Source organism: Sciurus carolinensis, chromosome 1 (genome assembly GCF_902686445.1).
Source record: "Sciurus carolinensis chromosome 1, mSciCar1.2, whole genome shotgun sequence".
Taxonomy (NCBI): domain Eukaryota; kingdom Metazoa; phylum Chordata; class Mammalia; order Rodentia; family Sciuridae; genus Sciurus; species Sciurus carolinensis.
This window is the reverse complement of record NC_062213.1, coordinates 30954552-30982076: the sequence shown is the minus strand read 5'-3', so window position 1 is coordinate 30982076 and position 27525 is coordinate 30954552. Positions and strand designations below refer to the sequence as shown.

The window sequence follows — 27525 nt, the reverse complement described above, 5'->3', positions numbered from 1 at the left end:
TTAGTAAATGTGTTGTCTGTGTCTAAAAAATATGCTTTTGGTTAATTAAGTCATATTTAATGTGTGCTAGAAAAAGTCAAAAATCAAACAAATCTCAAGAGATTCTTTTCTCAAATTTTATTTCATGTGATAAATTTCTTTTTAATAGAATTTTTTTTAATTTTTTTTTTCATTTCAGTAAAAGTAAAGAACATCAGCTCAGTGACAGAAAAATCTATAGGTCATATCAATTAAATTCTTTGTTAATGGTGTTTAATTATGGAGTAAACATGAGGATATGAAGTCCATGCAGAAAATATGCCCATCATAGTAAGTGAGTAATGTCAGAAACTTAGCAGATATTTAGTTCCCATCTCTCTCATATTCTAACAAACAAAAGCAAATAAAATAAAATAGAAAAATTAGTGTAATACTAAAATATAATTCAATATTTAGAACCTGCTAGTCTGAAGAGAGGGGGTTTTCCACATCTTACCACAATAAAAACCATGTTTTCATTCATTTCTCTTCTTTTTACCAGTGACTATCTAGCTCTTTAGATAACCAGAGAAAGTAATGACAGACCATTTATACTACGATAACTCAGATAACTAAAATATAAAATGCTTTATAAAATATAGTATATAAAGTCAAAATAAAAATCTGTAAGGTCTGTTTCTTCTGATAGAAATGAAAATAATGACTCAGATCCTCACCTCTCCCGCTCTTGCATGTGATGAATATTTGCTCCTTGACAAACACACATTTCTCGCCCCAGAAAAATCTGAGTATGCTGTGTGGTCCCCAACAGTCACCTCTCTTTTATATATTGCCAGGGCAGTCAGACAGCTCTTGCCCTTGGATTTTCCAGGTGTGATTCAGATGCTTGCCCTCTGCAGACTGCATGATACAAATATTGAGATTCTCAAAACTTCTTTTCTTGGGTTTCGGGGAACAAGATCCTTCTACCGTCTTTCTTCCAACTCAGCATGCAACTTTTTCCAAAGAAACCTCCCTACTTTAATCTATAACTCTTAAGACTTTCATACCATGAAGGTGAGCAAAGGGATATTAGCCAGGTAACTGGTAGATTCTGGGGCAAGCATGGCAAATAGCTCCAGAGGAGACCAGGAGTGGGCATGTTGGCCCAGTTTTTCCATCTATGGTCATTCTTTCTTATATCTTGGCCAACCACTGTTGCCTGAATTCTTTTCCCAATCATTTTGCTTTAGACCTTTCCTAAAATGTCTTGTTTTCTTAGCTCTCTCTTTTCCAAATGCTCAAGGCAACATTTTTCTGTATGATCTTTTTGACCTTTCAGAAATGGGTAACAAATTTGAGAACACAATCCAAATGATTGGGAAATGCTAATCTGTTGCAAAATTTCCTTTTAGTTCTGAGGTTTCACCAGGACAAGTTCTAGGAGAAAATGCTTCATTTTTCTTCCACATCTTTTTCTGTTCTCCATTTCCTCATAACAAATTTACCTTTGGCAAGTTCTATTTGGTGAGAAATGATAGCAATTCCCAACCTAAATACTTCTGGCAAGAGTTCAGCATCTTAGCAATTGACTGATCATTCTGGCCTCCAAGCTGGACAATGCAGAACCACCTTGAAGAAGAGCTCTTCCAGGAACCTCTGGTATATGTAAATAAAAGGAAATGATTGAAACAAATGTACAACAAACATCAAAATCCATTATCTAGACTTATAAAAATGCACCATCAATTTTGTACAAAGCCTCTAAGTCCCAATAAAAAATGTAAAAAGACTTACAGGAAATTTTTTTTAAAAAACTAGGAAATCTATATGGGCAAACACTGTGACTTTAAGGCTCTTCTTTCTTCCTTAGGATGAATTAAAATCTAAGAATCTACTTTATATAGAATTGAAACAATTTTTAAATTGGTAATTAGCCACAGTAAAACCAGCAGGATTTCTTCTGACTAGAAATTCCTGAAAAGTTTCTCTCATTTTGCTGTTGAATTCATGAAAGGCCTTCTGTTTATGACAAGACTTTCATGAATCTATGGAAGCTTTTCATCTTTTAAATCCACCTGCACCATCAGATGTCAATGAGAGGTCTGCAATCAAAGAGTGAGATAAAATTTAGACTGGACTATCTCTGGCTTGCTGCAAAAGTTGGTAGTCTATATTACCACTTGCTTCTTCCATGCATGCTTGTGACATTGTTGAGAGAAACAGGTAGATTGAGAGAAATTCTTTCTGGTGTTTTTCTCTGGCCTCAGTGGTCTAAGGAATTCATATTCCTGGTTGATGACCCCCAAATCTATGTCATCTCTATCACTTGACAGTTCTTCCCCTTGACCTCTGAGCCACACCTGTAACTGCTGCCACAAATCCCTGAAACTCATCATATTGTAAACTTACATTCATGAACTTTCTTACCAAGCCCTACCCATCCCCACATGTCTTAGATTAATACTCCACTACTCAGACAGTCACACAAAACTGAAATCTTATTGCTTCCTAACAATTCTTGAGTATGTGACAATATTTGCATTTCAGGACTCATGGACAACTGAAAAAAGATTAAGAAGCAGTAGATAATCTAAATATATATTTTAAGAAGTACTTTGATTTGGGTGACACAGTTACAATTCTCTGCAGGGTTTTGATAGTTTGCTAGAAAATGCAAATGATTCAGTACTAATACTACAATTAAAAAATCAACAAAAGCAACATCTTGTTCCACTTTAAATGACTAGGAGATGCACTTTTTCTTACTATTAACTAAATTTTGGTTTTATTTGAATTTTACCATTTTTTTCATGAGTGCCCTTTTTCTGTTCCAGGATACAATCCAGGGTACCACACTGCATTTACTTGTTATGTCTCTTCACCTCTTCTCTTCTACGACAGTTTCTCAGCCTCTCCTTTTCTTACAACCTTGAAATATACTCATTTATGTAATATCTCTCAATTGGAGTTTGTCTGATATTTTCCTCATGACTACACTGGGGTTTGGAATTTTTCAAAAGAATGCTACAGAGGTGAAATACCTTTCTCATTACATAAAATCAGGGTACATGATGTCACATGCCATCACTGGTAATCTTCACCTTTAACACCTGGCTAAGGTCATGACTCTCAGGCATCCACTGGAAATTTACTATTTTTCTATTTTCCATATACTATTAGGAATGAAATTTTATGCTTAAAAGATTTAAGTTTTCTAAAAAGATTTATTTACTTATGTTTCTGTTTTGTAGTTCTCTAACACAGAGCAGCACCTTTCTTTCCAGAAAAACTAAATTATTTGAATTTCTTCCCAGAATCTAATATAATCCAAGGTCAATTTTTTAACAAATGTTTGTTTAATATCAAAATATAACAACCCTGTGCTGACTTTCATATAGAACATTTACATCAATATCATGACTCATAGTTGTAATGCATTTGAGCTGTTCTTCTCATTGATTGACTAGATTTCCTAGAACTTATAAAAGCTAACTTATATGGATAGTCTTTGTGGCATTAATCAATCAAGAAATCACTTATAATAGCCCCTTTTATATAGAAAAGCATGTATAATGTATTTCTGTGAAGCTTTTAAAAAGTTCCAACAAAAAGAAATATACTTGAAATATATGTGATGAATTCTGATGTAGTTTGGTGAAATAAAAATACTAATATAAAAGCATTTTAAATTATATTTAAAATTTTGCGAAACACCTAAAACTTCCTGTGGCAGGGAAAACATGCGCATGCAATAAAACATTATCTTTGACAGGTTTATCTTTAAAGTTGAAGTGTATATCAATCCCCTTTTCAGTAATGATTTTCTAGCTCAAGGTGTGTTCAGCTGATCTCTATCTGGGCACTTCCTGAACCTCCAAAGGTGAATACATTGTTGGTAAACATGGCTCACACCTGACAAAAAGCAAAGTCGAATAATTAGAACATTAAACTTACACGCACAAGAATAGGCTTGTCACCAGTATTATATTTTGAAAAACTCCTCCAGGAAAATTTACAGCTATGTCTTCTTGTATCTGTGGAATCTTTGTGTCATTACTGCAATCTCAAATGGTTAAATTTTGAAAGTTAAACTTAAGTATCTAGACATGATACCAGTTTAAAGAACCAGTGGGGGTATGAAAAATGGTGGAACGAGACAGACATCATTACATCATTACCCTATGTAGATGCATGATTACATGAATGGTATGAATCTACATCATGCACAACCATAGAAACAAAATGATGCACCCTATTTGTGTACAATGAATCAAAATGCAGTCTGTAGAAATTTTAAAAAATAGTTAAAAAAAGAACTAGTGCTATTTGCTTCTAGTGACAGATTTCCTTTTTGGGGGGGGATACTGGGGTTTGAACTCAGGGGTGCTTAAACACTGAGTAACATCCCCAGTCATTTTTTATTTCAAGACAGAGTCTCACTAAGTTGCTTCGGGCCTCACTAAGTTACTGAGTTTGGCTTTGAACTTGTGATCCTCCTGGCTCAGCCTCTTGAGCAGTTGGGACACAGGTGTGCACACAGCACACAGCACCCTGCCTAGTGACAGACCTCAAAGAGCCATTACATTCAAAGTTCTGTTAGCACTGGGGTCCTAGGCAGTGCTTTGATAGAAGACTGAGTGTTGCCTTTAAAAGATGGACATCTTGCAGCTTTCGTGGTAATGAGGAAGCTTGTACTGGATGGATGGTTCAAGAACAGAGCACTGGTTGTCACCAGGAAGGTGCTAGGGTATTAGCTATGGTTGTGGAGACGCTGACAAGGCCCAGTTGTAGAGCACCAGCCAGTGCCTGAGATGGCAGCAATGATGTCCCAGGTACTCTGCTCTGGAATGAGTGCTGGCTATGGCTAAAAGAGGCCTTGGCAGTAGGTAAAGGCTGAAGAATGTGAAGTGACCCAATTTCATTTGATTCTAAAGGCAGTTTTTCATAATTTTAGTCTTAGTCTTAGCTAAGAAGGGATCATACAAACTATTTGGCTCACTCTTAGAAATCTGAAAAGTGATTCTGTCTTCCTAAATGCATATGCCAACACCAGCAACAAAACTGAGAATAAATGCTTAAAGTACAGACATGAAGAACTTGATAATAACATACTAATGCCTCTTACTATGATCTCTAGTTACTAAATGGCAACAAGTGAAGTAATGTGTCTTACCATATGCGATTATTTTATTGGACTTATTTCCTAACAGGGCCATGGGTCTTCAAAAGTGTTAAGAGTAGTACATTGAGTGACCACATGGTGTCAGGAGTTACATACTGTTCTTTCAAAGGGACTAGCTTTTCAGTCTGGAAAAGAAACATGAGGAATACTTTCACAGGGTTGGCCTTCCTAATTTTCTCCAACTGTGATACTTTGACTATGTAACATCTTAATACAATTTCTAAAAGTTCAGCTTGATATTTTCATTATTAGGTTTGCTCATATTTTACTAAAGTTAAATGGTTAATAAATTTCTGTTACATATTAATTTAAAATTTGGGATGATTTGCCTTGGAGTCTAGCTGTAATAAATAACTATGGAAGAGATATTCAAGGGCATATTTCTTCCTCTCCCTATTACAGGGTTGGTCTATAAGGAGCAAGGTGTAGAAGGATTAGAAGTTAGATCTGGGTTCAAATCCCTGCCTTGCCACTTTCCTGCTACCACACTTTGTTTAAGATACTGCCTCTGAGCCCTAGTATATAATAGAAATTGGTACTGACAGTGATATAATAGACAAATGAGAAAATATATGCCAATTAAAAATGTACAGGAAAGATGGAAAGAAGGTAGGCTGGCAGGTCTTTGTTCCACTTCATGGCCAAGATTCCATCCTGGGACACCATCTAATTTTTCCTGACACACCTGAATGATGGTAGCATCCAAATGTCTCCTAACCTCAGACCTTCATCCCCTGGGCTCCTAATGTGACTTGTGAGCTTTCAATGGTTCTAGATCTCCAGTTCTTCAGATCATTACTCTGGGGAGGCATAAATAATAGGAGTGGATTCTCTTTAACTTGTAATCTGTCGATAAATGTCATTTATCCGCTCTATGAGGTTCCATAAAGTTCTCTCAACCTGTCTCACTCTCATTTTTCGGCAAGTTCAGATACATGATTCAATGAACGCTTATTAAAAGCTAGGTTTAAGGGTTAAGGTAAGGTGCAGAATTTAGCATGTGGAGTTTTTCAGCTTCCCTTGCAATTACCAATAGAGCATTTGAACACTATCCACTTAGCTTTATCTTCAGTCCCTGATGTTTGATGCAAGAAAGAACTAAAGTTCTCCCTATGTGTTGTCATGAGATAGAATTTATAAAGAACAAAGAGTTACCGATGGAGTCCTGTAGAACACATTCACTTAAAGTTGAGAGAAAGGAAAAAGGGCACTCGAAGTTAACCAGGAAGAAAATAGAGAAATAAAATGAGAAGTAGTGTCATCGGGGTAACACCAAAGCTTTTCACAGGAAGTACTCAAGAGTACCAAAAGCTTATGGGGTCAAGGAAGATGTAATATTTAAAAAAAAATCACTGAATTTGACAAGTGAGATGCTACTGGGGATGTGTGCCAAAGTACATTTATTAAAGCAGTGAGAGCCAAAGTTAGACTATAGTGAATTGGCAAGTCACAGATGTAAGGAAGCAGAAATAGTCAATGCAGATCAATCAACTAGTTAAGGAAGTTGGCTGTGGATTGGAGCAGGTATGGAAGCACTTAAAGGAGACACAGGATTGAAGGTTTTCTCTCTGCTTGTTCTTTCAAGGGGACAGGAGATTGAGGCCTTGTTGTTGTTTGTAATGGTTGAAACTTGATCATTTCTTCTTAGTTGGGGAAATCAAGGCTGAAACTGTAGAAGAGAGGACAGACCATAAAGAACAGTCACCATCCAGAAAGTGAATGGACTGGGAAACAGAAGCACAGATGGAGGTTTTAATCTTAAAGCAGAGGTGGCCTGTTTCAGGTTCTGTTTTGTGTACTGTAACTAAACACCAGGAGATGAAGGTCAGTAAGTTGTATGGGTGATGGGGAGACAAGTAATGTGGAGAAACCAGTAATGTTGCCCTTTCATACTTAACTGTGAATGAGCACATCTACTCAAGAATAGTCATGTTAGCAAGAATCAACTGATGCCTGAAGAAATAATAGGTCAACCAGAAAGACTCAAGTCAGACAGCAGAGCAAGTGTGAAAAATGGTGAGAAATGCTTGGCTTGTTCGAGGGAGAGTGCGCTCAGCAGGTCTACCTGGAAGATGTATCACTAGTGATGTAGGAGATTCTAGTGCCTTTAAGGTTCAAATGTTTTAACTAATCTACCTGGTTTTTATTTTATTCTCAGAACCTTTTCCAAGTACCTCTTACCTGTATGGGTGTTTATTCTACCTTCAATTTGCATTCTCATATCTAATGAGTCATTTGATAATTTAGTCTCTTACGAATCAGTATTAAGTCAGCTTCCCTAAGATAAATTAACAGCAGCAACTGGATCAGATCTAAATTTTTGATGTGCATACCTGACAGCAAGAGGCTTAACCGAATGGATGCAGTCACTTGTGACACTTCCTACAATAGCTGGTCCAGCTCTTCTGGAGACATTCCAATCCAGATGCATAATTTTCCCTTAGCTGAGGGTGGAGGTCTAGGTAATAGAGAATCCTGGTTAAGTGCATGATCTCTGAAAACAGATGAACTGAATTAGAATTCAAGCTCTTCTACTTGAGCTGTGGACCCTCAAGCAAGCTAATGAACTTTCTGTTACCTTAATTTCTTCACTTTAAAAACGGATATAATCTTAGTGTTTTGTTGTTTTAGTTGTCGTTGTTTTCAGGACAGGGGATTGTACTCAAGGAGGCTCTAGCACTGAGCTCCATCCCCAGTCCTTTTGATATTTTTGAGACAGGGTCTTGCTAAGTTGCCAAGGCTGTCCTTGAACTTGAGATCCTCTTGCCTCAGGCTCCCAAATCCCTGGCATGTGCCGTGTGCTTGGCTTGTTTTGTATTTTAAGAGTACATGAGTTGATGCATATAAAACTCATAGTACAATACAATATTTGAATTGTATAGTGCTTAAATAATCTTAACTACTAGTGTTCACTCCAAAATTACCATTCCCACAAACCATATGAATGGAATCCCAATCTTTTTTTTTTTTTTCCACTTCTTATTTAACAAAAATGTATTGAGCATCTTTTTCATGCTTAGTCTCCCAGTGCTGGTTGCAAGGAAAACAATGGTGAAGAACTTGGGAACAGTCCCTTTCCCCAAGAAGTTTACAATCTGGTGGGAAAAACACTTATAAGCAAATAGTCAATAGTAAACAATGAAATATGATGCTTATCCTTTAATGCCATGATAAGCAACTCAGTCACCTAAATTAAAAAACAAAAACAAAAACATGTTTTGTGAGCTCTGTTCTCTCCTTTATTAACTACACCCAAGTCACCAAGATGTTTCATTTGTACATACAGAGGGATGTGACCTAGTATTTTCCATAGATCTGAATCTCTTAGAGGTGTTCCTTAACCTGCAGTATCATCAGGCATTTGAGGTCTTTCATCTTTTGCATCTGTAGTCCCTGGTGTATAGACCTTTACCCTCTTGCTTACCATCTCGTGGTCACAACATGAAAGTTGCACCTCCAGGCTATACGCCCACAGTTCAGGCACAAAGAAGGGAAAAGAGAAAAGAGGTAAAGTCCAAGTGGACTTTGTCCCTGCAAACAAGAAAGAAAAGCCCCACAGCAACTTTCATCTGCATCTCATTGGCCAGAATACCCTCAGATGTTTGACCATAGTTGCCAAGGAGACTGAGATATAAATTGTGTAATTAACAACTATGTTTCTGCCTTAAAATCAAAAGGTTTTGTTAGGAAAATAGAAGCATGAAAAAGAAATGTCATGAAGCTACCATTTGTACTTGCCACATACACACAAACACACACACACACACACACACACAAAATATATAGTTTAATCCATATTTACAATCTGATCTTTACAGTACTTCTATATTCACTGTAATATAAATGTTTTTTTTTTCTTTATTAGGACTGAGAATGCCCAGCTTATTAATTTTTTTTCTTTATGTCTTAATCAGTTTTCCATCACTGTGAATGAGATACCTGACAATAATAGACAAGGAAAAGTTTATTTTGGCTCATGATTTCAAAGGTTCAGTTCATGGTCAGCTATTTCCATTTCTCTGAGCCTCAGATGAGATAAAGCATCATGGCAGAAGGGTGTGATGGAGGAAAGCTGCTTCCCTCGTGGCATCCAGGAAGCAGAGAGAGAGGGGGCAATAGGGACAAAATACAATCCCCAAAGACATACCCCCAGTGACCTACTTCCTCCAGCCACATCCCACCTGCCTATAGTTACCACCAAGTTAGTTCATTCAAATTATTAATCCAGAAAATGGATTAATCCACTGATAAGTTTACAGCTCTCACAATTTTAATCATTTCACTTCCAAACATTGCTGCATTAGATGTTTCCAACATGACTTTTTAGGAAGACTCTTTATATCCAAATCAAAACACTTCATAAAAGCATTTGCAACTCATTCTGTAACAGAGGTCAATTTAAGAAATAAAAGCTTAACCATTTTATTTCCTCTTTCACTTTGTACTATCTTTACTGGTCTCACTTTGCTTTGCCTGAGTGCATTGTTAAAACTTTTTGTATTTCCTGGTGTTGCACATTAAATGGATTTTTAAAATTAGAAGATAATTATTTTTGGTATAGTTTTGATAACTTGAAAAATTAAGAATAAGTTTGATTACTTGAATATTATTTTCAGCTTTTTTTATCCTATAAGAGAATTTTTTTCCCCAGGTTTTATAGGCTAGAAAAAAATGAGGACAATTTTAAAACCACCATTCTAATTAAGATCATTTTATAGTCATTTGGTCTAAGATGCTGGCTTTATTTTTAAAATCAGAATGTAGTCAGTATCAGTCATTCATTTTTCAATAAGAAAGTTTGATTAATACCTTATTAATAGAGTTAGGGAGATTTCCATTCAGTTTTCCAATTGTCACTAATGCTATCTGGTGTAAAAGATAGTGCCTTAAAGGATTGTCTTTTTGCAAATGAACTTAGGCACAGCTCCAGCTCTTAGGGACATTTAACTCTTTGGCATAATGGTGAGCCTTTGGGATAATAAAAGTAATATGGAAAAAAGACCCCTACCTTGAAAATGTCAAATATTATCTTTGTATCTGCATCCATTTGTCATGAATTCCCAAAGCTTTTTAATTTGAATGTTAAAGCAATTATCCTACATTGTCCTCAAGGAATAATGAAGAAATAACCAAGATAACTGTTAGCTAACAGGATGACTTTAACGATTGTGAATTGGGAGGCTTCTCTTTGAACCAAGAACAACTGTTTTTCTCAAGTCCTTTGTTTTATTTATTTTAGAAGTGGATAGTTTACCACGGCAATCAGTCTGACTTCTAAAGATGCAATTACCTAACAGAATAAGCATCAATCAGCCCTGCGAAGGAACACTTCTACGGCTTTCAAAACACAAGCAAGATTTCTTGGCTATTTTTAAAAATCTGAATATGACCTTAAAAGTACATTTATATAAAATGACACTATATAAGTTTGTTTAACTTTATTGAACACCTATTCTTTCTATAGCAGTTATTAAAGGAAGAAATAAAATATTTTTAATCCATTAAGGAGGTTATATGCTATATAAAGATATATAGGAAAATAAGCAATTATACAATGGAGTAATCGTAAATTTGATTTAGTGCCCATTAAGGTTTTGTAGCTGAACAACAAAATAATGACCATAGTAGCATTATTCATAGAATTTGTAAAATGTCTACTAAACAGCAATGAAAATAAACTACTACATGTGAAAATGAGGATGAATTTCATAAGCATAAATTTGAAATAAAGAAAGCAGTCATAAAGAGCTGCCAGTTTAATCCCATTGCATTTAAAACTCAGAAAGATGTTACAAGTTACCACAGTGGGAATTCTGGGGATGTTGGTCATGCTTTTTTTCCATTATCTCAATTTGGATACTGATTACATGGGTATTTCCACTTTGTGAAAATTCATAGAGCTATTCATGTAATTTGTATGTATTTCTCTGTGTATGCCATATATTAATGACCAAATTGGCCTCTGGCATTTGGAATCAGGCTGACAATGATCTTTGTGTAAGACAGAGGAGATTTTGTTCAGGATTGGCACAAGTGGGTTTTAGCAACAGCTAATGATAACTTTCTTGATGACCAGATGGTGGTTAAATGGGTGTGTTCACTTTATGAATATTTTGTGTGTGTTCATAATTTGCACTTTCCTATATGAACATTATACTGAAGCTAGAAATCCAGACCAAAACAAAATATAACAGACATTCAAAATTCTTGTTACATTGTTAATATTCTGGATGAATGGGGTATACATGCCAGATCTAAGTTGTTGATACTAGACTGATAGTGCTGAGTACCTATTTTCCTTTCTGCTGTCCCTTACAATTATCATAACTTGTCTAGAAAGAACCCATTCGAGATGGTTGTACTACCATTTATCAGAGTCCCTAAGATTTAGACAACATTCTTATTTTCCTGATGAACAAATATTCCAGAATCATCTTGAAGTTTTTTGTCTCAAAAATATTGAGTCATCTCTCTCTTTAAAGTTCTGGTTCCTTTTTGTGGAAGATGATGTTAGAAACTAACGTCTGAGTGCCAGGAATGATAACCAGATGAAGTACTACATTATTAAAGCACTTTTTAGACTCTGCTAGAAAAATTGTATCTGAAAATATGCATTCAAGGCACTCTCCTGTATGGTCCATGGAGTTGCCCATGGAGAAAAATTGATATTTTCTATCAAAATGACAAACATATATAGCTTTTGGACCAGCAATCCCACTTTGAGAAATCACCAGACAGATATTTTGCACAAGTACAAAATAATATATTTTTGTAATAATAAAAAAATACCACTCAAGTGTCTTCTCAAAGGAAGATTGGTATATTCATAAATAGTCCATTTCATAGCTATTTAAACAGAGAGGGAGAGAGAGAGAGAGGTGAGATCTTTGGCGTGGCTTCAGAGTTGGCAAGGATTGTGGTAGATGGGAAGGAGCTAGGGGAGAAGCTGGAGATGGCACAAAGTGGTAGAGCTACCACAGTAACAGAGGGAAGTTCCAGTCACAACACTGAGAAGCAATCAGCTCAGAAAAAGCAAGAAGACCTACTAAGGTCTCTGAATTTCTGTTTGCTACAGTCAGACAATAAAGAATTCATCAAATTTGGATGACATACAGAAACTGTTCCAGTTCCACAAACCCTTTCACAAGCAACAGCTTTTAATGAAATTGAAGCTAGTCAACCAGAGGAAATTTATCTAGCTGAGCCTGAAGAATATTGGAAGGGAAGCACTGACATCCACAAGATTCCACTCCTTCAATTGAAAAAAAGCACAGGTTTGCTGATAGCCAGAAGCTATGAGAGTATATTCTAAAAATCTCACCTGGGAGATGTCCATGACCATGACAATTAAATGATGTTTGGAAAATCAGATGTTGAGTGGGCAAAAAGTAAAAGAAGCATTTCTCTTTTTAAAGAATGGTATAAGATTAAATAAGAACTACCAATAAATGAGTTTGGAATTGGAGGTAATTTGTTTTATGTATAGATTTCAAGACAGTCACTCATTTATAGTTTCATGTGATTAATTCCAAATATTTTAGATGATTAAAAAAATCATAACTACTATCTTTTCAGGAATAGCATACTTTTAAAGCAAAACTATTAGCACATTGAAAGGAAGTAAACAGTTATCTTCTTATTTAAATCGTGAGCAATTACACTTAACTCTCTTGTTACCTAAACTAGCTGACTCTCAGAAACAGTCTTGTAGAAAGAAAATATATTGGGGGAGGGAGGGTGTGTAATTGAACTGGAAGTAAATTTAGATAACATTAAAATACAGCTTTTTGAGCATTTGTTTTATTTCAAATTATAGTTAACTAGTGATTGAGTTGCTCTTAGTGAATACTATCACTTACCTCTTTACAAATGACCATTTTTTTGAAATTTCATGTAAATTGTTGTTTAAAATAGTCCATTCCACCTCTCTAATGAGTCTTGTCTACATTCATTAGACTCCAAAGAGTAATCATTTGCAACCAAAGTAAATCATGTGCTCCCCTTGGTTTTTATTTTTAACTATTTCCTGTAAGATTTTCCAAAAAAGTAAAAGAACAAATAAGTTCTCTTTGCACTGGAAGACCTTTAATGAAAATAAAAAGAGTGTGTGTTGTACAATATCATACGCAAGAAAAAGTTGAAATAGTAACTCTATTTGCTTATATTTACAAATGGAATCTCTACAAGTATTGAGAAGAAAATAGAAAATAATGTGTTTATTGAGATCCCAATTTGGAACAGGGTCATTAACTATAGGGGTAATGATACCGCCGTTTACTGGTGACGAGTTCTGCTTCTTCTAATGTTGAAGATTAAGCACTAGAGAAGCACGCCAAGGCAAGCATATTAAGCAGGTTTATTTAAAGGGAATAATACAGACTTCTCCCGGCAGGGAGAAGGGGGCCATGGCTGATGTTCTAAAGTCCCAAGAAGTGAGCACACCCTGCATCTTTTATAGGTTAAAGTCTCTTTTGTTCTCCAGTTCTTCCCCCCTTATCTCTCCTTCCTGCCTTCGTGACTAGGCCCGGTTTTGCATAAGTGAGAAGCCAAGGGCAGGGGGAGGGCCAAGGTGATTCAGGCGGGTAAGGGCCAGGGGGCATTAATTAGCAGCTCCTTGTTTGCAGTCCTTGATAAAGGCAGGTAAATTTGGTAATCAATGGGCTCCGGAGATCTTTGATATTCCATTCTTCCAGGGGCAGTCTCCAACTTCCAAAGGCAGATGGCTTCATGGCTTCATTTCCTTGAATTGACCCGATTTTCTATTTCTACACTAACTGTCCTTAATTCTGGCTTCATTCCCCCCTTTAGCTATAGGAACTCCTAACTGCTTTAAGGAAAAGGGGGCGTCGGTCGTTCTGGCTGCTTCGAAGCTGAAAGGGGGCAGCGAGGGGTAAAGCAGTTTGGAGTTCCTTTTTTTAAAAATCGGGTCAATCGAGGGGTCCAAGGTAGAAGTCTGGTTGGGGAAGAGCAGGTTGTAAAGTCATCTGGGGGTGGGTGCTTCTATGATAGAAGAACAAAAAGACATGAGTACTGAAATGAGATTAGTACAAAGTAAATGTTACTGAGTATCATGAAAATGACAGAAGTCAATCTCTCACCAGGTGGTGGAAGAACTGAGAAATTGTTCCCATAACTAGGCCTAGCAAAGGCTGGAAAGGACAAGGCCTTTATTTGGGAACTTTAACATTGTCCAGGTTATCAGGAATGTAAACACAACATTTAACTCTTAATGTCATAGATGTCCCAAAAAAAATATAGTTAAGCTACTTAATGTCATCTGATTTTTGTAATAATATCCCTTTATTGGTATAACCTGTGTTTAGTAGAGATCTCTATACTTCTGTTACTTAGGGATAGCTAATCATATGAGCAAACATAGGTTAAGTCTACCTGTGTAGCTTAGGAAGGTCTGCAGGCCTTAAACTGACTAAAAACTTCTGACTCTGGCAGTTTCTCTTGATAGTTATCAGGCACATTTGCTGAAGAATCTTTCTTTCATTTGTAGCTTCCAGTCTTTATTCTAGTGGGCGAATACAAGTGTACATCTTAAGTTACATTTAACTATTATTTCTTTTAAATGCCCAAGAATGACTATATTTTGGTTTTAACTGTTTTGCTGGGTGTCTAAGATCAAGCTGGTCAAATTGACCTGGTTCCTGTCTTGTTAAAGAGTCAGCTGAGTTCCCACAGGGGCCACTTGTAGAGAACTTAAGAGCAGCTTCTTAGCTCCACCAGTGCCATTGGTTAGGTGGGGTCTCCTTGATGAGGTGACTTCCTTTGGAAGCATTAAGGGATGTCTCCCTTTTTCCATGACCCTCCTTTGCAGCAGATGCACTGAGTGATTTTTCATCCTCTAGTCTCAACAATCTCCTTGATCAGGAGGTTGTGTGACCCAGAGTTGCAGCACTCCTTAGAGAAGTCCTCTTATTCCCTGGGTTCAGGCTGACTGAGAGCAAAAGATCCAAATACTGGTCTATCTTGCCTTCTGTATTTAATTCCAATCTCTAAGTTTGATCTTAATCATCCAGCAAGCCAGTCTCACCAGTCATAAAGTAAGAGTACTGGGCTTTAACTTTAATGTCCATAACTTTACAGTTATTTACCCTTTTATCTAACTGGAGTCTGCATTAGTTCTGGAAGTTACCACTATCTGTTAGGTGATGGCTTATTATCACAAGTTACCTAGGTTGCGTGTTCTTGAAGCACCTACTTCTGCAAAACATTAACAGGTAACAATTTTACAAAATGAAATTAGCAAGAGTAAAAATATATTCAGCTTGTATAATAGCTATCTTGAATTTTGACTGAGAACCACATTATATTCCCTATTTGAGATCATATAACTTTAAATAAGCTGAAGTCTGACTTATTTTGGAGTCACTCTAACATGCAGTAAGGTGGGAGGCAGAGCCTTATCTCAGGTAAGGCGTGGCTCTTTACAGATCTTAAGTGTTCTTATTCTGATGTTGATCTTTGCTTCCTCCTTAAATATCATGAAGCAGTCTACATATACTGTTTCCTGAGTTTATATAAACTTTATAATTAACACAATTTAACATTGTATCTAAAACATGAATCAAAGAAAGGCTGAGAGAGCTTTTAACTTTCCTTTTGTGTGTCAAAGTGGCAAAATATTTTCATGTTTCACAAAATTAACCTTTAAACAAGTCAGGCTCTAATGTTTAGAAATACATTTACATTTGAAATTCTTTATCTCAGTGTAAAAAGTAACCAATTTTACATGTACCCTATTGATAACAGGTCCTATAATAGAACATTAAATGATAGAAATTAATCCCCAATAAAATTTACTCTTTATAAGCTTAAAATTACCATTACAGACAAGTTTAATCTGGTGAATAGCAGCTGGATAAATTCCCTGCTTTAAAACTTGTATACCTGAAAAATATTAACACATTTAATATACAACTAGTGACCACTTTACAATTACCTTGACACTTTTTCTTACCAAATTTAGTTTTTTTAAGAAAAATGTAGACTCTGTAACACAGTACAATACTCTAACAGTTGTTTAACCATAATTGTATACACCCCAATTTTTAAGACTAATTGTTCTAAAGAATAAAACTTAATAGACACAAAGTTAAGAGTAAATTAGTGTTTCTAAGAAATCCTTGCCATTTTACCATATAGATTAAACTTTGGTTTATATCAGAACATTAGTGTTTCACCTTAGGAAAAACCTTAAATAGCTTTAGCTGTCTCACATACATACAACCAACTTAGTTACACGCAAACTTGTTGAAACTTGCCCTTTACGTACACAGACTTTCTTAGCACTTACTTAGACCCTCATGTATTTCATCACACAAGCACTTTCTTACCCAGAACCTTTTATTTTCTCTTTCCTATTCGTTGACCCCTTTCTTGTTCATATTCTGAAACAACTCTTATGAAATTTCTGAATTTAGATAAATTGCTCTATTTTAATAAGATTAAATATTTTGTTGTTTATAGTACTCTAATTGAAACACAGTTGAAACTTTTGGGACCCTTTGTACATAGAATTGCACTTGTTAGGCATAACTCTTAGTAACCTTGTTTTTAGTTTAGTGATGACACAAAGCAAGTTTAAACCCTTTTATTTACCAACCTATAAAAACACCAATAATGTTTAAGTATGATACCCCATGGAATTTAAAGAGTTAAGAGTACTTGATGTTATTTAACAATTAGCATTTTAACTTTGAAAATTAATCAGATGTCTCTACAAACACATTTGAATAATCCCATACATGTTAACTCCAATTCCCTTATTCTGTAAAAACCAAGAAATCAGACAAGTGTCCTGAACAGTATTTGCTGTCTCTTTCCTGTTGAGGAAAAGTCTTAGAAACAATTGATATTAGACATTTTACTTCCGCAATTCCAAAGTGCTGGGGACTCGAACCTGGGTCTGGAGCATGCGAGGCAGGCACTCTGCAAGTTGGGCCATATGGCCAGCACTGATATTAGACATATTATTAACATCAATATTTTATTAGATTGACCACCTAGAGACTTGCTAGTTATTTTCAAAGACATTTTACTTTCATTAGTTTACCCAATTTGAATTGAACCTTTAAATCACGTGAATTAAAAGTATTTGGATCCATTTTTAAATTTTAATTTTAGGAGTGCTCAGTTTTGATACAGACAACACCAGACAGCACGACATACAAATAACACAAAATCAAAGGCCTTGTAACTTTATAGGTGAATCTCCATTGCAATGTAACAGATGTTCAAAAGCTGTAGTTGAATAAAAAAAATAGAACTTATCAAAAAAAAATCATGAGCTCAAAAAATATATAGAATTAAAAAAAACAAGAGTCCTGGAAAAATGATACGGCCGTTAATTACTTTAGTAAGGCACCATAAAATTTACTTTTGCTGGAGTTTAGGTAAGGCTCTTTTTACCTTTTTTTTCTTGGGTTTGAGACCGGTCTCCTACTGAGCCTTTAGGCTTCCTTTATTTACATTTCAATGTAAGCCTTGACTGAGATCTGGAAGGACCTAACAGGTTTTAACAGAAACTTTGTGCCTAGGGCATTTTAGTCATTTCATTAGGACAGGTTGGATGTCAAAGAAAATTATGAGACCTTATTTTCCATTTCTTTTGAGAATGAAGCTACTTTGCTAAGTTCCTCACTGAGATATGCCATTGGTTATTGAGTTGCCTATGGCTGTCTATCCAGGATTTATTTTCCCCTTTTGTGACAAACAGGTTAAATCTTGCTTCATAGGTAAGCTGAGGACAGGAGCTTGAAGTAAGGCCCCTTCCTGGGGCAGAATATTGTGCTATGGTGGCTATTTCCTGTAGCATTGAACCTGTTGATGACATAATTAAGCTTTATTTTTTGAGATCTTATAATTCCTATTAGCTAAGAAGTTTAGGAGTTCTGCAATGGCCTTTTGATATTCCTCCTGGGTGGAGGCACATAAAGGATGTACTTTACTTACTGGAGAACAATCACAGAATGTTTTATCTCTGAATTTTGTTAAGTCCTTAGCTAAGGTTTGTCCGGAACAGGTGAGGGCCATCTAAATCCTGAGGCAATACTGTCTAGGTTAGTTGAGATACAGTATCTGGTTCCTCAAAGGCAAACAAATTGTTATTCAGAGTCTAGCATAAACAGGAAAAACCATCTTTTAAATCTAACAGTAAACCAAGCAGCAGTTGGAATCCAAGATAAAAGTGTATGGATTAAGAACTACAGGATGGGGGAAATTACTGCTTCATTATTCTAAGGTCTTAGACTAGGCAGTTTGCTTTTTAACTCCTAAAATGGGCAAATTGCATGGACTATTGCAAGGCATTAAAAGTTTCTATCAGTTTGAATGATCTTTAATAAGTCCTTTTTCTTGCCTATATGTTCCCTTTTCTTTCCTTTGATGTCTATTAAAAATGGAAGATGCAAGTTGGAGAAGATCATCTGAGGATTGATCAGGGCCACGTGCCAATTTTGAAATTTCCTCTAAATATTTGGGGCTGACTAAATGATAAATTTATACTTTAAAAGTAGGTGGCCCTTTATGGATTCAGGATTCAGAGTGGTGTGCTTTCTTATTGCTTTCCTAAGTCTCTCCATGAAAATAGCAGGACTTTCCTGAAGGCTGCATAATAGTTTTTTTAGGCATCCTACTCATTATTGGATGGTTTCTGGGAAGTGCCTGTGCTCTAGATGGTTAATAGCATAATTTTCCAGGTGAGGTCAAATACCTGGCATAAGTTTTGAAACATCTCAATATTTATTAGGATCCTCCAAAAGCCTCCTTAAATTTATTTTTGCCTATCCTAAGTTGGGAGGGTTCCCTCAATTTTCCTCCCTTAGTGGGCGATTCCTCAAGACTTTCTCCTCTCATGGTAGAGATTATTGCTGTCAAGCATGGTAACATATGAAAGGCACTTTTCATTTGCAATTTAGCAGTATGCAGGCTAGTGGTGAACCTGGCAATACTGTTGAGAGAGAAGCTCCCATCTAAGTGGAAGAAAAGAAAAATAGACCTCAGGCACCCGCGCCGGAGACTATGTGCAGGGACGTCTCCCTAAGTTTGAGCTTCAATCCGGTCCAGAAAACCCGTCTCTCACTACCTGGCTTTGCCAAAGTATTTCTGGCCTCCTTTGGCAAAGTGCTGGGGCTCTAGTTTGCCCTGTGCTAGAGACCCTTGGAGGATTCAGACTTAAGGGCATTACTGCTTTCCTCCCTGCCACTATAAACTCCTAATTATGAAAAACAATGACAAAAGTAAAAAGTGTGCCTTTTACCTATCTTCTTGCCCTGTAAACTAAAGGAATCTCCGGAGGGTGAGGGGACATCTATTGGTTGTTAGGCGTATAACACCCTTTGCTTGGAGGGTCTCACGGGAGGGGTTTTTAAATGCCTCCCTCTTGCAGCTTAAAGAGAACACAGTGAGCACATTTAAGCATGGGAACAGTAATGGGGAGACTCTAGATGTCTAGACTAGTGAAGGCTAACTATGCGAACAAAGGGAACCTGGGCATTTTCATACTAATCATCCCAGGCCTTAATCCTACAGCTTGAATTCCTAATGTCTGACCGGCAAGGGAAGGGGAGCATCCAGGAGGGAGTGGATGTGTGGGAGTGTTGTGCACTGTACGGCCCATACGGAGGCAAAGGTGATTGGCGCTTTCCCTCAGTGCCATTGTCTACTGATCAGCCTGGATACCCTTCAGGGCTGTCGGGAGGGGGAGTCTGGAGAAGGAACCTTTGGGGTCCACCCGAGAGTAGCCCGGGCCGAGAACCCCGCAGTTGCTCCAACCCTTCCTCCACCTCCACGCATCCTGGGCAGATCAGGACTAGGGACACTGTGTACTTGCGGCAATTGCGCTCCGGGCCTGGACAGAAAAGTAGGAAACGGCTTCAGCAGAGCCCCAACATGCCTGCAGAGCAGGGGATTGGAAACTTGCCTGGGCCGGGAAACCTCTCACCCGAGTCTTAAGGATGGCGGCTGCACTAACTGCATTTAAGTAGCCGACGGGTGCCCATTTTGCCCTCCAAAAATAAAGAGACAGAAAGAAAGATGCACCTCAAACAGATGTGGGGTGTGTGGAGAGAGAAGCTTACTTACCTTGGCGTAAATCTCGCTGGGGCCTCCAAATCTGATACCGCCATTTACTGGTGACGAGTTCTGCTTCTTCTAATGTTGAAGATTAAGCACTAGAGAAGCACGCCAAGGCAAGCATATTAAGCAGGTTTATTTAAAGGGAATAATACAGACTTCTCCCGGCAGGGAGAAGGGGGCCATGGCTGATGTTCTAAAGTCCCAAGAAGTGAGCACACCCTGCATCTTTTATAGGTTAAAGTCTCTTTTGTTCTCCAGTTCTCTCCCCCCTTATCTCTCCTTCCTGCCTTCGTGACTAGGCCCGGTTTTGCATAAGTGAGAAGCCAAGGGCAGGGGGAGGGCCAAGGTGATTCAGGCGGGTAAGGGCCAGGGGGCATTAATTAGCAGCTCCTTGTTTGCAGTCCTTGATAAAGGCAGGTAAATTTGGTAATCAATGGGCTCCGGAGATCTTTGATATTCCATTCTTCCAGGGGCAGTCTCCAACTTCCAAAGGCAGATGGCTTCATGGCTTCATTTCCTTGAATTGACCCGATTTTCTATTTCTACACTAACTGTCCTTAATTCTGGCTTCAGTAATATCAAAAATTTTCATTATATGTCTTTTAATTTTAATTTTTTTAAAAAAAATGTGTTCAAAGTCATGTGTATTACCTATCCAAATATTAAAAATAGAAAATGCAGTCACACTCGAAAGTAAATAACTAAGTACAATGTAAAAATAAAAGACATCATCTGTATTGATCTTGTCAACATTTCTTTGTAACATAATCATTTTACTTTTTTAACCACTCAAGCAAAGTACAATTGCACTCTTTTCCTCTACAATTTAGTGAGCTATATAAGTTTCCAATTAAATGAAAACTTGATTGTAACTAATGTAATTATTTATTTTTTATACTAATCCACACAAAAAACCAAATTCAATATAACAGTACTTTAACTATGTAATGAACAATATTAATATTATAGTTTTTTTTGGCAGCTGTCTTTTGAATTCATTCCACAAGCATTCCACTATCAAATTACTTTGCTATTGAATCAACAGTAGTTAATTCCTCATCCTCTGGCACTTACAATAAATTTCTCATTAAAAACTATATTCCACATTTTTAGGTTCATTTTAAATTTAAAATGGACATTGTTCCTGTAAACTGCAAGTTTTCACTTTATAACAGTTTTATTGACTCCTATTTACACAAAGAGTTGTGGAAGTTGGTTCTTCTCCAAAGATTTAAATTCAAAGTCATGCATTAAAGTATCTTTTAACCACTATGATAAACAGTGCTTACCAATATCTATTCTCCCCCACTTATTCCTAGAAAAATAGATAAACACCTCTTCCAATCTTTCTGTCTGATAAATGTGATCATTTGTCTGAGTTCTGGTGAATGAAACAGGTGGGCAGTGTTGCTATTTCCAGGCCTGACCCATAGATAACTACCTATAACTCCTACTCACTTTTTTTCTCTACCTGTTAACTAAAGGGAAATTTTATTGATTTAGAATTGGGAGATGAACAAAATAAGGTTTGGTCCCTGAATGGTTACACAGAGAGAACTGGCACACTTCCTTTTCAACAACCTACATTCGGCCTATCCTGTATTCAATATTTATGGTGTTAAGCCCTTGATAATTTGTGGTTGTTATAGAATTAATCTATCTAACTAATAGAGGCAACCATCTGGCACATCTAAAATTATTTCAAGGCATGGTTATGCATATATGATTTATGTTCAAAAATTACTGCAATTTTGTCTTCTAATAGACACAAAAATATACATTTAGGAAATATCATAATCCATATTACTAAATATTGAAAGTACATTTTAAAATTTGAGGAATTGCTATAATTATCTAAATATATTAGGCCAAAGAGAAAATAATAGTATATTTGATCAAAACATATTGGAAATTATTCAGTCTGAGGGATAGGTAAAAAGAATAAAGACAAATGAATTTAGCCTAAGAGGTTCTCTCTCTCTCTCTCTCTCTCTCCTTCAGTACCCAGTGGCACTTAATTACTGAGCCACATCCCCAGTCCATTTTATTTTTCATTTTGAGACAGCATCTTGCTAAGTTGCTCAGGGCCTTGCTAAGTTGCTAAGGCAGGCTTTGAACTTGAGATCCTCCTGCCTCAGCCTCCTGAGTGACTGGGATTATAGGCATGCACTATTGTGCTGGTGCCATGGAGCATGGAATACTATTAAGCATGCGTATGGATATATGTACATATTGGGAATACCAGAGGAGAAGAGAAAAAAGGGCCAGAAGATGTATTTGAAGAAACAATGGCTAAAAGTTTCAATATTTGATAAAAGGCATGAAGCTACCCATTCAAGAAGCCCAACAAATACCAAATGGAATAAACTAAAAGAGATTGAAATTATCTTAGTTTGTTCAGACTGTTGTAACAAATTGCCATAAACTAGGCAGTTTATAAACAACAGAAGTCCATTTCTTCCAATTCTGGAAACTTAGGAATTCCAAGATCAAGATATAGGCTCACTGTTTGCTTAATAGATGGCACCTTTCTTTCTGCAGCCTTACATGGTAGAAAAGGCAAATAAACTCTTTGGGGCCTATTTTTTAAGACCACTAAACCTCCCAAAGTCCTCACCTTTTAATTCTATCATATTGTGGATTAGGTTTCAACATATAAATTTTAGAAGAATAGAAACACTCAAACCATCACACATACAGAGATACATTATAACCAAATTGTCAAAAGACAAAAAAAGCTATGTTTTGAAAGTGTAAAGATAGAACAACTTTTCACATACAAGAGATCCTCAAAAGGCAGTGGGAGAATATATTTAAAGTGTAAAAGAAAAATAAAACTGTCAATCAAGAATTCTCTATCCAATAAAATTATACTTCAGAAATTAAAAGGAAATAATGACCTTCTTGAATAAATGAAAGCTGAAAGAATATGTTGCTGGTACAACTGCCCTATAAGAAATTATAAAGACTTGTGTTTCCATACGCTAATAATAAACCATATGAATAGGAAATTTAGAAAACAAGCACATTTAAAGAGCACTGCCTGTGGTTAAAGATTGGAAAACCAGATAGGATTAAAATGTCCACACTACTTAAAGTTATCTACAGATTCAATGTTTTTCCCATAAAAAATAGCAATTATTTTTACACAAGAACATTCTAAAATTCAGATGGAATAACAAAATCTCAGAACCAAACTGATTCAGAGAAAGAGGAGAGCTGGATGAATTGTACTTTCTTGCATGAAAATGTCAGACAAAATAGACTTTCAGTAAAATATGCAAGAATAATGAAAGGCATTATATGAAATAGACTTTCAGTAAAAGACACAAGATAGTGAAAGGCATTATATGCTGACAAAAGTGTTAACACATCCAGAAGATATAGAATTTGTAAATAGGCATGCACCTAAAACATAGCTCCCAAACATATGAAGAAAAGTCTGACAGAATCAAGGGAGAAACAGGCAATCCACAGTGAAAGCTGGATACTTCAACACCAACAGCATAACTTTACAATGTACAAGGAAAGACTCACAAGAAGGGCTTATCTCACTTCCCAATTCCTGTTGAAAAGAATTTAGTCACATGACACCCACTAGAAAATGTCAGGGATTGCCTGCACATGTAGTAAGCAATAATTGTCCTCTCCACACCTGCCCTCTGAAATGCTCCAATTTATTCTTTGCACTTCCAAAGTAATTGAATGAAAGTGTACTTGATTACTTAAACCAATATTCTATGGTTTCTTCCCATGAAATACAATTCGGTCCCCTTAGTCTGTCATTGAACGTCCTTCCTTGCCTGAACCCAACAGTTTTCATTCACACTTTCTGCCTCCTCCCAAAGTCACCAAAAATAATAATGGCACTTTCAGATTTTTGTTCATAATTTTTTCCAACAACATCCTCCTCCTTTCCTTCATGTTGAAATCCATTGTATTTCTTTGTTTTCTGCACTGTCTTCCTAATCATCTGGATCAAAATTAGTTTCTCACCTCTGGAAACTTCCACACTACCACTCATTTATATTTCAAATATAGCCCTTATTCTAGTCTTACTTGTGTAATTCTCACAACTAAAGCTATTTGGTTCTTAAAATTAAATTGTATTAATCCTGTGAAAACAGAAAAAATGTAAATGTGATGCTCCAAAGTTCTTTCTTGAAGTTAGCTTGATTTGGGGACAGGGTATGTGTTGCAAAACAGGAGTAACAAAAGCATGAAATTGAAAGCTTTTGGAAATTTTATAGAGTAGCCACTGTGCTCTACTGTTCAAAGAAAGTTTTGTGACATATTTGATTTTTCATTGGGAAAACAACAACTGAGTAGAATTTATTGCTCAGGATAACTTATTAAGTCTAGAAGCATAGAAAAAAACAGACTAGTTCTCTTGGAGGTCTATGTTAGATAAATAAAAATATGAGAAGGCATAGTAAGTAAACTATCAGCTCAACTGTATAGGTTCAGACTCTAAAAAATTATTGGCAACCTGAATGTTTGACTTTCTGCATTGTACAGAGAATATTAGACAAACTCTGCTTATGGTCTGCAGCCAAATTCTATCATTCAGTCAAGCCCCTACATAGACACTGAATCATATATTGAGTGACACAACATTAATAAGGGAAGAACTAGACTTGAAAATAAAATATAACTTTAAGACTTTTCTCATAAAATGTTAATTCTCTAGGAGATAAAAGAGGATAACTTACTGAGGTAAAGTTTCTGTAAATATGTATCACTATTAAAAATGTATTAAGTGCCTACTTGTGAGTCATGAAGTGGAGATTCTTACGTAGGTTCTTAATTAACAAGATTTGCATTTCCTATGGAATCATGGCATTCATTGAATTTTTATATTTGATTAGCAATTCTTTTATAGCTCTCAGTAGAATTCTGAGAATACACAATAAAATTTATTATTTGAATAGTAAGTATACATTGTTGAAATAGCTACAGCTATTCCATTCTTAAAATTAAACTGTATTAATCCTGTGAAAGATAGCCAAATGTAAATGTAACACCATGAAATTCTTTCCTAGAACTTAACTTGAGTTGGGGGAAATGTCAGTAATAATAAAACCATGAACTGAAAGTTTTTGGAGATTCTATTACAAAGATTTCATCTTCTCAATTTATGAAGCATATAAGCAAGAAAAACACACATTCCTTTTCCTCCGATGATGTTCTTTGAGTTAATGGACTCTCTGAATTTTTTCCCCTTTAAGAGAAAGATGGGAATCTGATATGAAGTCATAGTACTTTTAGAAGAATAATAATTCACTTTAACTCTTGCTTTCTCTCATTCAATAGACATTGAAGAATTGAATCAGGAGTAGGAGAAGTCAAACTGGGACTGAGAAAGGATGTTTTACTACTCAGCAAATGATTTGTTGTTCACCTTGAAACTCAGTAGAATAGTAGAACCTGTCTGCAATTTCAGGCAGGATTTTTACTAACTCCCTTTTTCTATACAATGCCAGAAATTAAACAGTAAGCTTATCAGTGTTCTGTTAAATAGAATGAAAATCTACACAATTCCCTGAATAGTTGATAATCTGAAAGTTATCAGATGCATGCTTCTTCAGATCAATCTATATTAGATTATATTAGAAGCCATGGGTTCTGGATAAAATTAGAAAATATCTCTGGAGATATATTTGGAGAATATGGAAGGTAAAATACACAGTACTGTGCAAATCCATTTGCAAGACAAATGTAGAAAACATCAATGATTTAGATAGTTTCTTTGGTGAGACTCTCCCTGATGTTTCCTGTCATTGAGCTGTACTTAGATCTTTAGATTCTTCAATATAAGTTTTTAAAATTCACAAATATTTTATGACTGATTTCAATAAAAAGATGATGATCTAAATATAACTTTTAGATGAAATCTCTGTGGATAAGGGGAAGCTCCCAGTTCAGGTGGGTCCTGTCTGCTGATCACTCATAGCAGTTGGGAGAGCAGTTCTTGGGTCTGAGAAGGGGGAGACTGGCAGGTCCCAGGGCATCTGTTTTAGTTACCTAAGAGGTTTCATGGGACATGGGACCCAGTACTCCTCTGATCTTATCATCTGTCAACCTAACAAACAGATTTCCATCAATGAATGTTCATTGACTATGAGGTAGGTGGCAGGTACACTTTTATGTCCTGGTGGACACGGTACAAGACAGAGTTATGGAACTCACCTCCAAAGTAGACAAACACCATCTCAGATGTCAGCAGGGGTCCATTCTGGGAAGAGATTTAAAGTATGAGATATAATAGTTACTGGGTGGTAAAACTGGATGCTATAGAAGAACTTTTTTCTAGAATGATACCCAACCTAAGTTGTAATAAAAGGGAAGAGCCAGCCAGGATGAGCATATCCCACACAAGGGAACAGGTAGTATAAATGATATAATTAAACAACAACAACAATGAAAAAAAAAAAGAAGACTAATGTTTCTAGAAAACAGAAGTAAAGGGGATTAATAGTATTAGGGAGGAATGGCGATGGAGATAGTGACAACAGATAATTCTAAGAACTTTGCTGTAAAGGGAAGCAGAAAAAGAAGGTAATGACTGGAGGAAAATTGGAGGATTTTTGTTTTTATTGTTGCTTTTCAAAAGATGAGTGATATTTTAGTAAGTTTGTGTACTGACTGGAATGATCTAGTGGAATGCAAAGAATCAATGCTCTGGAAGCAGAATTTTCAGGAATGAAGTTTTCGAAAGTACATTGTGAAGATGTTGACTGATAACCAAAGGACCCCATGTTCACAGGAAGGTGAGCAGACAGGTCAATAAATTTAGTTATGCAAATATTAGCAACAAACTAAGAGTTAGTGTAGGAAGTGGTTGTTGAAGTTTTCAGGAGAGGGAAAAAAAGATATAAAAATAGATATTTAAGTTATGGGAGACTGAGCAATTAGAGAAATGTCAAAGAAAACAAGAACCTCCTTGCATTGCTGAAAGTGTAAATAATGTAGCTATTTTGGATAGCAATTTGGCAGCATTCAAGGAAACAAAGGATGTGTGTATATGCTATTTCTCAGTTATTACATTTTTGGCAATATAGTCCAAAGAATCTTTTAAACAAACACAGAGACAAGAGCAAGAATCTGCATCCTGGCATTGTTTCCACACTGGAAATGTGATGTCAGTCAGGCCACGGCTGCATAAAATGTCAAAAACACATGCAGAATGCAAAAGAACAGACACATTCAACACATACCTCTAAGGCTGGATGTCTAAAGCATAATGCTGAGTCTAAGGTAGCAGAGGCAGGATAAGCATAATTCAATTTCCTGAA

At 36.2% G+C, this 27525-nt stretch overlaps 1 long non-coding RNA gene across 1 annotated transcript; it reads right to left on the bottom strand.

Moving 5' to 3' along the window:
• Positions 1-226: 226 nt before the first annotated feature.
• On the bottom strand, positions 227-27525 carry LOC124960187 (uncharacterized). The gene is made up of 4 exons (XR_007104043.1): positions 27448-27525; positions 26420-26465; positions 7477-7601; positions 227-1617 (listed from the first exon to the last, which is right to left on the bottom strand). It is a non-coding gene; the product is annotated as an uncharacterized LOC124960187 (long non-coding RNA).